Below are 13,380 nucleotides of genomic sequence, written 5' to 3' on the forward strand. Positions count from 1 at the left end.
CAAATTTACTGTCTTAACCATTTTCAAATGTACAGTTCAGTGGCATTAAGTACATTCATATTGTTGTGCAATAATCACCACTATTAAGGTCCTGAACTTTTTTTTATCATCCCAAACTGAAACTCAGTACCCATTAAACAATAACTTCCCATTCGCCCCACTCCTCAGGCCCTGGTCACCACTACTCTATTTTCTGTCTCTACAAATTTGACTACTCTAGATTCCTCATATAAGTGGAATCATACAACATTTGTCCTTTTTGTGTCTGGCTTATTTCATCATTGACCTTACCATACACTTTTCAAGGTTCATCCACATTGTAGCATGTACCAGAATTTTCTTCCTTTTTAAGGCTGAATAATATTCCATTGTATGTATATACCATATGTTGTTTACCCATTCACCTAACAATGGGTATTTGGGTCGTTTCTACCTTTTGGCTATTGTGAATAATGCCGCTGTGAACATTGTTGCATAAATGTCCTGCTTTCAATACCTTTGGGTGTATACCTAGAAGTAGAGTTGCTGGATTACATGGCAATTCTATGAAAAACAGTTAATTATCTTTTGAAAAGATTTACATAGAGATTTAAATTATGATTTAAATTTAAAAATCTTCTATATTTACCCATGCAGTTAGCATTTCTGGAGCTCTTCATCCCTTTGTGAGGATTCCTATTTACAAATGTTAGCTATTTGTTCTCACAGTGGAACTGTAGAATAAAATTGTCAACTCGCAGAAAAAAATCATTTAAGATTAAAAATTGAATTCCAGGTCATCGAAAACATAACTTGGAGAGAACAATGAGAAAATATTCAGTATTTCCATCTGATAATATGTCACAATTTGCCATTTATTCAGGTCCTCTTTTCAATATACAAATAAAACTTTGCAGTTTTATTTAGTCAACTTCTATACATCTTATAAACATTTATTTCTTCTGCTTTGAGGGGCATTATATTTCTGTTGAATGGGCCTTCTTAAAATTATGTTTTAGTTCTCTTTTTATAAAGGTACAGAGTACTACTGACTTCTGAGTATTTATCAGATACTGTTACCTTGATTAAGCTTTCATTAATACTAGAGATTGTTATTTTTAGCTGAGTGCCTTGGATTTCTAGGAATATAATCAAGTCACCTTAAAATAATAATTTTATGTATTATTTTCTTTTACTACTATTTCTTTGACATGACTTACTGCATTAATAAAAATTTCTAAAATGCTACTATACAAAAACAGTGAACATAGATACTTGTTATTACTGTTCCTGAGTTTACAGGGACTTTGTCTAAGACATCTGCTATTGACTATAATGATGACAGGTTCAGGATAAGGACTATTAATTATATATATTAATGGAAAAGGCTTCCATTCCATTTTTTTCAATACGTTTAAATGTTCAATTTTAGCACATCCCTTCTTGCAGCTATTGTATTATCAACATAATTATAGTAATGCATGTCCTTATATTTTATCATTCCTGCATTCGTGAGATAAACCCTGCTTTACTGTAGTGGGTTATTCTTGTATTGTTACAGTCCCTGTGTTAGTATCTTCTTTAAGGTGTTAGTTAATGTGCAGTATTGGGTTTAGGTATTCTTGGCAAAGAAGCACAGAACCTCCTGCTACTGTACAACTAGTCTTCAGTGGGGGGAAATCCAAAAGAAAACAATGTGTGGTGGCTTTACTAAACAGCAAAAGACAAGGGAGTTTTTTTTGTAGCATTTTTCTTACCATAGGCCTAAGAAGTGGGAATCCTTAAAATTTTGGTGATTAACATAACTACGGCTGGGAAATAAAAGGTTTAGCTTAAAAAATGGGAAACAGGTAAAAATCTTTGAAAATCTGCCCATCTTCTTGCTGTTTCTAAAGCCCAAGCAAAAAAGCATTAAATCCATTTTTAGGACAGTAACAGACTCCCCTCTGCAATCCCAACATCGAACTGTCCATACAATCTGGGTGGGCTGGGAAGCAGTGGTAAGAAATTGTTTTAAACTTTAGAATACACATGTTAAAAGTACTACCTCAAAGCTAAGGTTCAGAAAAACAACGTTACTGAGAAATTTCCCTAAAAGTGAAAAACTAAACAATCCCGTCTCTTTTTTTAAAAAATTAATTTATTTATTTTTGGTGCGTTGTGTCTTCGTTGCTGCACGCGGGCTTTCTCTAGTTGTGACGAGCAGGGGCTACTCTTCGTTGCAGTGCATGGGCTTCTCATTGCGGTGGCTTCTCTTGCTGCGGAGCACAAGCTCTTGGTGCGCGGGCTTCGGTAGTTGTGGTTCGTGGGCTCTAGAGCGCAGGCTTAGTAGTTGCGGCGCACAGGCTTAGTTGCTCTGCGGCTAGTTGCTCTGCGGCATGTGGACTCTTCCTGGACCAGGGCTCGAACCCTTGTTCCCTGCATTGGCAGGCGGATTCTTAACCACTGCACCACCAGGCAAGCCCACAATCCCATCTCTTAATTCACTGTCACCTTCCATGCTTTCCTATTCTCGGTAACAGTTTATTGGAAACAGGAATTGTAGTTTTTGGTTTGTTTTGTTATTGTCTTCATATACCCAGAGCCGAGGACACATTAAACATTTTATAACTGCCTGAATAAATTAAGAGAAAAATGGGGCCATAAAAGGTGGCTACTAAAGATCGACAAAATGGGGCTTGAAACGCAGTACGGCAGCAGATGGAGCAATTGGAGAACGATTTATTTTTTTGTCCTATAAAATGAAATAAAATGGGGAAAATATTATGATTTTTGTGCTGTAACTTTACTTAAACCAAGTATATTACATTTAGCCAGTGTGTGTCCATTTTCTAATACTGATAATTCAGGAATTTTGGGGGGCGGGGTTTGTTTTGTTTTAGAATCCACATGCAGTCCCTTTGGCAATTGAAGTTTCCCGGATAGCATCTCTTTTGTTGACATAAACCATGGGAACTTCAGTGGCATGATCTCATTATCTGATTACAGCTGTGACTTTGAAGTAATCTCTCAGAATGAGCATTTTTGGAAGAGTTGTTGCTCACAGGCCAAGCCCAGGGTTGTGGAAGAGGATTTGCAAAGGTATTTGTTAACTCTGCTCTTTTTCCTTTGGCTTTCTCCTGATCTATTCCATTAGTTTCTCATCAGGCAAGAAACTACAGTGGGACTGATTTTAGTTCTGTACACAAAGGGCACTCAGCTAATATTGCTTTACCAAGTGGTCAATGGGAGAGCACCAGTAGATTGTACTGTACAAAGTTCCACAGGGATCCCTGACACCGTGTGGAGTTCAATCCTCTAAAGTCCTCTTAAAAAGAAATTCCATAATGACCTTGTGCAAATCATTATGTTTCACCCACATCTTTGAAAAGGTGATTTGTTTGCCCTTGGTAAGTAGCAACTTTTAGTTTTAGAAAGATAAGTTTGAAGCAATTATCCTAGGATCCATGGTTTTTCACTCTGATGATCAAACACTAGTCCACGGAACATCTCCATTAAAATCACATAGAAAGCTATTTAAAACAATGGATTTCTGAGCCGGGCCTTTGGAATAAATAGTTAGTTAGTTATGTTCTAAAATTAAGACAAAAACCCTCGTGGCATAAAATTCACCATTTTAATCATTTTTAAACTGTACGACTCAGTAGGGGTTTTTGATACTTACAGTGTTGGCGACCACCACCAGTATCTAATTCCAGAATCTTTTCATCACCTCTAAAAGAAACTATGTATCTCCAAATTGCTCCCTTGCCTCATCCCCTAGCAATCACTGTTTCACTTTTCTGCCTGTATAGATTTGCCTATTCTGCTGTAGCATAAAAGGCATCATACAATATATGACCTTTTGTGCCTGGCTTCTTTCACTTAGCATGAAGTTTTGAAGTTTTCAAGGTTTATCCATGCTGTAGCGTGGATATTTCATTCCTTTTGATGGCTGAATAATATTCAATCATTAGTTTTGCTTATCCATTCATTAGTTTTCATTTGGGTCGTTTGCATTTTTTGCCTATAGTGAGTAATGTTGCTGTGAATATTTGTGTACAAGTTTTTGTGTGGACATGTTTTCAATTCTCTTGAGTATATACCTAGGAGTAGAATTACTGAGTCATATGGTAACTTCATGCTTAACTTTTTGAGGAGCTGCCAAACTGTTTTCAACCGTGGCTGCACCATTTTACCTTCCCCCAGGGCATCAGGAAAGATGACTGAAAGTGTTCTTCATTCCCCAGCAAGGGGGAACCCTAATGGCCAGAAGGAACATAGGAACCACAGCCCATGGCACAGAACAGGTAAGAAAACAAAAAAGTCACCAGGGCACCACTGTAGCTAAAGGAAAGTGACCCATAGTACCTTTGGTTCCCCAGGAAGCAGGAAGACAGGTGGCCTCAGGACCACCAAAACCACAGCACTGGGCAGGTAGGTGTTTAGAGGGTTCCTCCAGGGCACTATCAGGAGGAAATGATGTAAACAAAAGGAGCCACAGTTTCCCAGCATGTAGGGAGTCTTGTGTCCCTAAGGATCCCAGGAATCCCAGGAGGCAGGCAGGCTACTGACCAGATGGGCCCCAAGGGCATCAGCGCTATGCAGGGAAGGTGACCTAAAGTGCTCCTGGTTCCACAGCAAAGGGGAAGGCCAGACCCATAGCAGATCCACAGGCTGATACAGGAAAGTTTCCCCCAAAGGCACCAGCATGAAGATAACGACTACAGGCAGAATGAACTACAGTTGTTGTTTTTTTTTAAATCACATAGGCAGGCTTGTGACCAAAAGTAACCCAGAAAACCCAGAGGGCAGGCAGGCTAGTGACCAGATGGGCACTCAGGACAGCTGTGCGCTGCAGGTAAGGCAGCTGAAAGTGATCTCAGCTTACCAGTGACGGGGAAGGCTGATGGCTGGAAGGACAACTGGAAACATAACACAGGGGCAGGCTGGTGGTCAGAAGGTTCTCCAGGGAGATCAAGGCGAGGATAAGGACGAAAGAAACCACAGTTCCCCTGCACGTAGGCAGGCCTGTGGCCCAAGGAATCCCAGGAGGGAAGGCTAGTAAGTAGATACACCCCCCCACCCCCACTCCCCAAGCACCAGCGCACTGCAGGGCAGGTGGCCAAAATGTTCATCCGTTTCTCCAGCAAGGGAGAAGGCTGGTAAGTCTAAGAGCTAAAGGTATCCTAGCACACTTGCAACCACTGGTTCTCCGGAGGCACCAGTATGAGGACAGGGCACTGGCTGATAGGAGTCACGTTTTCCCAGCATGCAGAGAAGCTTGAGGGCATAGGGATCTCCAAAACCCCGGGTGGCAGGTAGGCGGATGACCAGATGTCCCCTCTCCCTCCATCCCCACAGGAAATCAGCGCACTGCTGGGAAAGAAGCTCAAAGTGATATCGATTCCTCAGCAATGGGGAAAGCTGATGGCCTGAAAGACATAGGAACCACAGAACGTGGGCAGGCTGGTGCCCGGACGGTTGCCCCAGGGCACCATCACGAGTAAAGGGTGTAACCTGAGGGAGTCACAGTTCCCCAGTAAACAGGCAGGCCTGTAGCCCAAAAGATCTTAGAAATCCCAGGGTTACAAGCTAGTAACCTCAGAAGCCCTCGGAGAACCAGCGTGGTGTAGGGAAGGGGGCTGAAAGTTCACCCCTTTCCCCAGCAGGGGTAAGGAAGGTGAGCTTAAAAGCCCTGGAACGCAAACACGAGGACAGGATGGTACCCGGATAGTTCTTCAGAAGCACCAGTGAGAGGATACTACGGTAGCCTACAGCAGCCATACTTCCTCAGGTCGCAGGCAAGCTTGTGGTCGAAATAGTCGCCAAAACCTCAATGCGAGAGTAGGCTAACGACTATATAGGTCCTCCTGAGAATCACTGCACTACAGGGAAGGTGACTGAAAGTGCTCTAAGTTCCGCAGCAAAATGGAAGACTGACAGACTGAAGTATACCGGAACCCTAGCTCTAGGGGTAGCTGACGCCGGGAAAGTTACAAGATGTACCATCATCAGGCTATTATGGTGGACAAAAAGAGCCAAGTTTCTCCCAGAACACCCACAGGCTTGTGGCCTAAAGTATCCCAAGAGCCCTACCGTGTGGCTAGGTACTGGCGGGAAAGTGGATGAAAATTTTTTCCGTTTCCCTAGCCAGGGGGAAAGTGAAAGCCAGAAGGACCACCGGAACTTTAGCACTAGTGCCCGGAAGGTACCATTCGCGAACCACTTTGAGGAAACTACGATGAGCGAAAAGAGTTCCCCAGCATGAAGGCAAGCATTTGGACCAAAAATTCCCAGAGAGGTGGACGAGATAGTGACCAGATAGGACCCTGGTGCGACAGCGCTCTGCATGGGCAGTGGGCTGAAGTGCTCTTCATTCCACAGCAAAGGGAAAGCCCATGATGGCCAAAAGAACAGTCAGAACCATAGCACACGTGTTCACGCTGGTGCCCGGACGCTTTCTCCAGGTGGACCAGGGAGGTAATATGGTAAGCAAAAGGAGCCACACTTCCCTAGCTTGCGAGCGTGTTTGTGGTCCACAGGATCAAAGGAGAAGGCAAGCTAGTGATAGAGGGGTTCCTGAAGCAGCAGTGCTATTGAGTGAAGGTGGCCGAAAGTTCACTCAGTTATCCTGCAAGTCAGAAGGCTAGTGGCCCAAAGGAGTCTGGAACCCAGGTTCTACAGTAAACTAGTCCCTGGAAGGCACCCAGAAGAACCCTCAGGGCACCAGTGCAAGGCACGGACAGTGGCCAAACAGAACCAAGATTTTCCAGGCTGTCAGCCTGATACATGCAGAGCCCCAAGTTTCCTTCGCGAGCATGCAGATAGAGTTCCACATGAGACCCTGTAGCTGAGGCAGGATGGTGGCCAGAAGACATCCAGGACCGTGAAAGGACAGATGGCATGTGGACAAAAGATTACATGGGTCCGCACTACGAGGGTCATATGGTGGCCGAAAGGACTGTGGTTTCCCTAGCGTGGAGGCCGTCTGATGGTCTGAAGGAACCCACAACCAAGCGTGCACACAGGTAAGTGACTTGAAGGGCTCCCAGGGCTCAGCCACATTGGAGGGAGGGTGACCAAAAGTGCCTTCGGTTCCCCAGCAAGCTGGAAGGCATGTGGCCAGAAGGAACACCAGATAGACTTGTTTAAGTACCTGCTATTCAACAAATAGTTACTTAGCTATCTGAAAAAGCTCTTTCCTTCCCTCCAGGAGCCTGTATTATAAAATACAAAGTATGGGTTTTTTTTTTAAGCCATGTGATTGCTAACAAATGCTCCAGGGCAGTGTTTATCGTACTTTAAAGTGCAGATGAATCACCTGGAGAGCTTGTTTGAAATTCTGCTTTAGCAGATCTGAGGCGGGGCCTGAGACTCAACATAGTTAATGATAGGCTAATCAGGCGATGCCAGTGCTGACTGACCACTCTTGAGTAGCAGAGACCTAGAGCTAGCGATCCACTAGCCACATGTGGCTGGTTAATGTAATTACACTTAAAATCTAGATCCTCAGTCTCACTAGCCACATTTCAAGTTCTTAGTAGCCGCTTGTGGCTGGTGGCTGCCTTACTGGACAACAAAGGTACAGACCGCTCTCATCTTATGCAGACAGTTCTCCAAGGAATAAATGACCGTATATTGTTGGGCAATTCAAGGAAGTCTTTGTGAATTTTGTCTGGACCTAGAAATGTAAGTATGACTGTGATGGAAGAAACATTCAATGTGGAAATAAATGCTAGAAGGCAGCTTTGCGCATTGGAAATAAAGGGGGTTCTGGATTGAAAGATGCCTGGCATTGAACCGTGCCTGTGACATTTATAAGCTTTGTAATTCTGGGGGAGTTACTTTAACTTTCTCAGCCTTGGTTTGCTCAGTGTAAAAATGTCTATGTCACAAAGTATGCATTAGATATATGTGTGAAAACATTTGCAGTGTCAGTCCCAGCAGGTTCCCCGACCCTGCAGTCTGCCTTTTCCTTCTCACAGCTGGGGTCACTTAATCCCTACCTGTGATCTCATCCCTGCCCTTGATCCCCAAGTTCAGAGTTAATATTTACGAAACTTTCCATTGTAGGGTTGTAAAACCCTGGAATTGATGTGGAGGACCTTGAGTGCCAAGGCTGAGCGGTCAGTTTTCATTGGATAGGCAGTAAGGAAACAATGCTTTTTAGCATGTTATTGTAAAAGGTGAGCTATCCTCTTGGATGATTAGAAATAGCATTCAGCAGAAACTAGATGTGAGTAATAGAACTCAATAGAAGGCAGGTGAGAATAGAGAGGTTTGTGGGACCAGATCAGTGGAGAGCCCTGCCTGTCTTGTTAAGGAGTTTGTACTTTATCCCGTTGGCCATGGGAACTTGCTCAGAAGTTGTAAGATTTCATAGCCAGGCCATCTGGTTGAAGTGGGAGGAGATATTTGAAGAGAGCTGTCTGTGAAGAAGTGAAAGCGGTGGAGAAAGAGAACTCTCTAGTGAGAGGTGACTTCACGTTTAGAGATTTTGAAAATGGAGCCCTTCTGAGTGATGACAAGAGTTGTGAGGCTGTCTAGGGACTAAAGAGGAATAAACTTAATTTAAATATAAGCCGAGACACCCCATTATTTGAGAAGGTGGGTGAAATGGGCATATTTCATTTCGAAAGTAGTCAAGGAAGGACTGTCTCCAAGGAAATTTCTTAGGTTTAAGCTCCAGGTGCCTGAATTTCAAGCACTATAATTTAAAGCACTGGATTTTTCTGAAATAACGTGTGACCCATCATTTGTTCTATGTCCTTGCTCCCTAACCATTATTATGATGAAAATCTTGCCTAGAATTAGTTTCCTTAGTCATAGAAAGCCGCATTCCTTCACATTTAGGGGGAGGAGTCAGGGGAGGTACTCAGTGAATGATACAGGAACATATAGCATAAACAAGTTGACCTCTAAATATTTTTGCATGGATTATCTGTCACTGGGGGCAATGATAGCAGATATGTAATTCCTGTTGATCATTTCCCTGCTTTCTGAGCTGTTTGGTTCTCTCTAATGTCACCCTCAAGTTTCCCTCCTCCATGTAATTGAGTAGTCCTCCATAGTAATATTGCCTGAAAGAAGTACCACTGAGAAGAAAATATAAAACTAAACAGCCTGTATTGTACTTCCAAGGCAAATAAAAATGACTTGCAGACTAGTCACTAGTTGGAATTATCTACCTCACCTCTCTTCTACTGTTGAAAAGTGGCAGGGCATTTCTTTCTGGCCAACTTAGTCTTTTTTGTGATCCTTCCCTCTCTTTTATTTCTGGGCAGAATCATATCACGTTGTAAAACACTAGACCACTTAAAACAATCAGAAGAAATACAGCAGTCCTCGCTGTTAGTAGTCAGGGTTTTTTTTGTTCCTTTTTGTTTTTTGGTAATATAAAAACAAATGACTAATATTTTAGGGATTACTTGTTGTCTCAGCTTTAAAATAAACAGCCACACTGTTTTTCTATCTCAATTTCTTATATTTTGAGCCTATTCCAGTTTTATATCTGGGACTATTATTTGGAATTGGGCAGAAAAATGGAGGCATTAGAACTTGGTTTTGTTTATTTTGTTTTTTAAATTTTATCGAAGTATAGTTGATTTATAGTGTTGTGTTAATTTCTTCTGTATAGCAAAGTGATTCAGTTTTACATATATATATTCTTTTTCATATTCTTTTCCACTGTGGTTTATCACAGGATATTGAATATAGTTCCCTGTGCTATATAGTAGGCCCTTGTTGTTTATCCATCCTATATATAATAGTTTGCATCTTCTAATCCCAAACTCCCAATCCTTCCCTCCCCCACTCCCCCCTTGGCAACCGTAAGTCTATTCTCTATGTCTGTGAGTCTGTTTACGTTTCATAGATATGTTCATTTGCGTCGTATTTTAGATTCCACACATAAGTGATACCATATGGTATTTGTCTTTTTCTGACTTACTTTGCTTAGTATGGTAATCTCTAGTTGCATCCATGTTGCTGCAAATGACATAATTTCATTCTTTTTATGGCTAACATTCCACTGAATATATGCACCACATCTTCTTTATCTATTCATCTGTCTATGGACATTTAGGTTGTTTCTATGTTTTGGTTCTTGTGAATAGTGCTGCTATGAACATTGAGGTGCATGTATCTTTTTGAATTATATTGATAGTTTTCTCTGGGTATATGCCCAGGAGTGGGATTGCTGAGTCATATGGTAGTTCTATTTTTAGATTTTTTAAGGAACCTCCATACTGTTCTCCATAGTGGTTGTATCAGTTTACATTCCCACCAGCAGTGCAAGAGGGTTCCCTTTTCTCCACACCCTCTCCAGCATTTATTATTTGTAGACTTTTTAATGATGACCATTCTGACTGGTGTAAGGCGGTACCTCATTGTAGTTTTGATTTGCATTTCTCTAATAATTAGCGATGTAGGGCATCTTTTTATGTGCCTATTGGCCACCTGTATGTCCTCTTTGGAGAAATGTCTATTTAGGTCTTCTGCCCATTTTTCAATTGGGTTGTTTTTGTTTGTTATTGAATTGTATGAGCCGTTTGTATATTTTGGAAATTAAGCCCTGTTGGTTCCATCATTTGCAAATATTTTCTCCCAGTCCATAGGTTGTCTTTTCATTTTGTTATGGCTTCCTTTGCTGTGCAAAAGCTTATAAGTTTGATTAGGTCCCATTTGTTTATTTTTGTTTTTATTTCTGTTGCCTTCGGAGACTGACCTAAGGAAACATTGGTACAATTTATGTCAGAGAATGTTTTGCCTGTGATCTCTTCTAGGAGTTTTATGGTGTCATGTCTTATATTTAAGTCTTTAAGCCATTTTGAGTTTGTTTTTGTGTATGGTGTGAAGGTGTGTTCTAACTTCATTGATTTACACTCGATTGTCCAACTTTTCCCACCACTTGCTGAAGAGACAGTCTTTTCACCATTGTATATTGTTGCCTCCTTTGTCAAAGATTAATTGACCATAGGTGTGTGGGTTTATTTCTGGGCTCTCTGTTCCATTGATCCATATGTCTGTTTTTGTGCTAATACCATGCTGTTTTGATTACTGTAGCTTTGTAGTATTGTCTGAAGTCTGGGAGGGTTATGGGAGGCGTTAGAATTTGAACACCAAGGTGTTAGTTTGAAACTATGTACTGGTTTATATGAATTTTTTAATGGCCAAGGAAATTTTCAACACTTTAGCTTCCAGCTTTTATACTTTCAAAGTTTATTTCCAGCCTCTCTCAAACCCTTGACTGTTTATCACTTTCTCAGAATTATTAATGCCAGACATACACTTCCGTGAATATTGTTGTATTTCCTACGTAGTGCCGAGGCTCCTAGTTCACTTTTGTTCCGCTGTAAAAGAAAAAGATTTTAAAGCTACCTTTCTTCCCTGTGTTTCCCACACAAAAGTCACTGCTTTGTGGAGATTACCATCTGTAAGCTAATTCTGAAATTGTTAATGGCAAGAATCAGAGCAATTGGCATGTGTTTTAAAACACGCAGTTTAAGGTTTAAGATGATCTCTCCCACTCATTTGTGAGAGCTGTGTGACATAGCAGTGTGTTCTCTCTAGGGGGTTCCAGCAAAGACTTTTATTTCAATTGCTTTAACTGGCTTTTTGAGCATTTTTAGAGAGTGTAGATTAACTCCTAAAGACAAAGCAAATCTGTGCTACTTGATTTGTTGTAAAACCGTAACGTTTTCCATTGATTTCCAGCCTAGCCACAAACATTCTTCAGACTTCCCCTCATCCCTGAGCTTGAAAAAAACTTGAATAGAAAAGCAGCTGTGATGCCTGTCTTTTCAACAAATTCTGATTCCAAGTGCCCACGGGAGAAATGACAAGGAAAAGAGTTCATGTTTCTATAATAATACAATTCTAGAAAAGGTACAGATATTCTCAAAGAATCCTGTACAAACTTTGCAACAATCTGTTAATAGGCAAATATTTTCACTAGCCTACAGAATATCCTGAAACATTTCCACCCTCAATAGTGTCTTGAGAAAAGCATGACAAATGACTGTGAAAAGCCAAGAACGAAAATATTGTTGAATACCAAAGGTTTTAATTTCTTTTTTAAATTAAAACTTTACCTTTCTGTAATCTAAGTTCCTTAGGATTTCTTCTTATTTTTGTTTCAAGCCCCAGAGAATCTGTGCTATTTTTTTTTTAGCTCTTGTGCAAAACATCTTGCTAACATTGGATAAGTTAGCAATAGCACCAAAACCAAAACAGGTTATTTTATTTTTTCAGTTTTTCATTCCTCATTAAGCATCTTGCAGGGATCTTAACTAGGAGTGCCCCTAAGATGACATATCAAGATTTTACATGTCAAGATTTCAAGGAACAGAACAGGCAAACATTTAAAGCTAAAAATGTCACACAGAGAGAATATGGTACTTTCCAACAGAGCTTTGTAATTGTTGAGCCCTAGATTTGACAATCATTAATTTGCTATTAATAAATGTTACTGTTAGGGGGACTCACTTCACCAGCCTCAGGAAGTTTGTTCTTTAGACAACCATTGCTTTAAAGCAGCCTGTCAAATTGATTCAGACATTCAAGGTAAGAAAGAGATGTAATTAAATCTTTTCAATATACTGGCTAAGCACTCATCTGCTGCCACTGATAGATAGAATCTGGGAGTTGCTATGAGTTCTTTATCCTCTCCCTTAATACATTTTTTAATGATCTTTAATGCGTTAAATATCTATCAGCCCATAGTTGAATTGGTGTTACTTGGATATGTAAGACATTTCTCAGTTAGATGAATAAAGAAAACTCATCTCAATAAACTAGCCGGACAGTTTTTCCTAACTCTGATAGTGTGTGGCATATATGACATGTATACATTGGTATATATATTGTTGCCTTACATTTTTGGTTGCTATACAATGGAAATGGCAAAGACTAGATTATCTGTCAAAGTAAGTAATTATAGATTGTTTTCCCCTGACTTTTTGCCCAGGCATTAAAAATTAAGTGAAAAAAGAAACTTCAGTTCAGATTTGGGGGTGGGGGGGTGGGAACACTGTTTCGGGTGGGGAGCTCGCACAGTGTTACATGACTCGGTGCTCTGTCTCTAGCTCTGTGTTTGGATCCCCTACCTGCTGTGACCCTACAGAGCTCACCTGTGTGCAAATGCCATCTCTTCTCACTGGCTCCCTTGTTTCTCTTTCTCTCATCACGCCCTTAGTTTCCTTTAGCTCTGTCATATATCCTTGACCTTCCTACCTCAGGGAAGACAGAATAAATTCCAGGACTGTGTGTCTTACTATAAATGTGTGGGAAAGGTTGGACTGAGCACAAGTAAAGGTCACCTTGCGGCTGCCCTGCTTGATCTGTGCCCTTTTGTGAAGAGTAATAGTAAATATATCAGCTCTTAGCCATGAGGTAGCTCTAAATACCAGATTCATGGAG

At 41.0% G+C, this 13,380-nt stretch overlaps 1 protein-coding gene across 1 annotated transcript in view; it reads left to right on the plus strand.

Annotated features, from left to right (window-relative positions):
- The window catches only part of LOC111167507 (uncharacterized), a 457,471-nt gene that overhangs the window by 355,257 nt on the left and 88,834 nt on the right, over positions 1 to 13,380 (plus strand). Inside the window, exons 8-10 of the mRNA XM_089904683.1 lie at positions 2,968 to 3,060; positions 4,168 to 4,268; positions 5,323 to 6,989. The gene's annotated coding sequence lies outside the window, so the exon portion shown is untranslated. The remainder of the gene's footprint in view (positions 1 to 2,967; positions 3,061 to 4,167; positions 4,269 to 5,322; positions 6,990 to 13,380) is intronic.

Source organism: Delphinapterus leucas, chromosome X (genome assembly GCF_059928025.1).
Source record: "Delphinapterus leucas isolate spDelLeu-1000000601 "Yukka" chromosome X, BTC_Dleu_Yukka2, whole genome shotgun sequence".
Taxonomy (NCBI): Eukaryota; Metazoa; Chordata; class Mammalia; order Artiodactyla; family Monodontidae; genus Delphinapterus; species Delphinapterus leucas.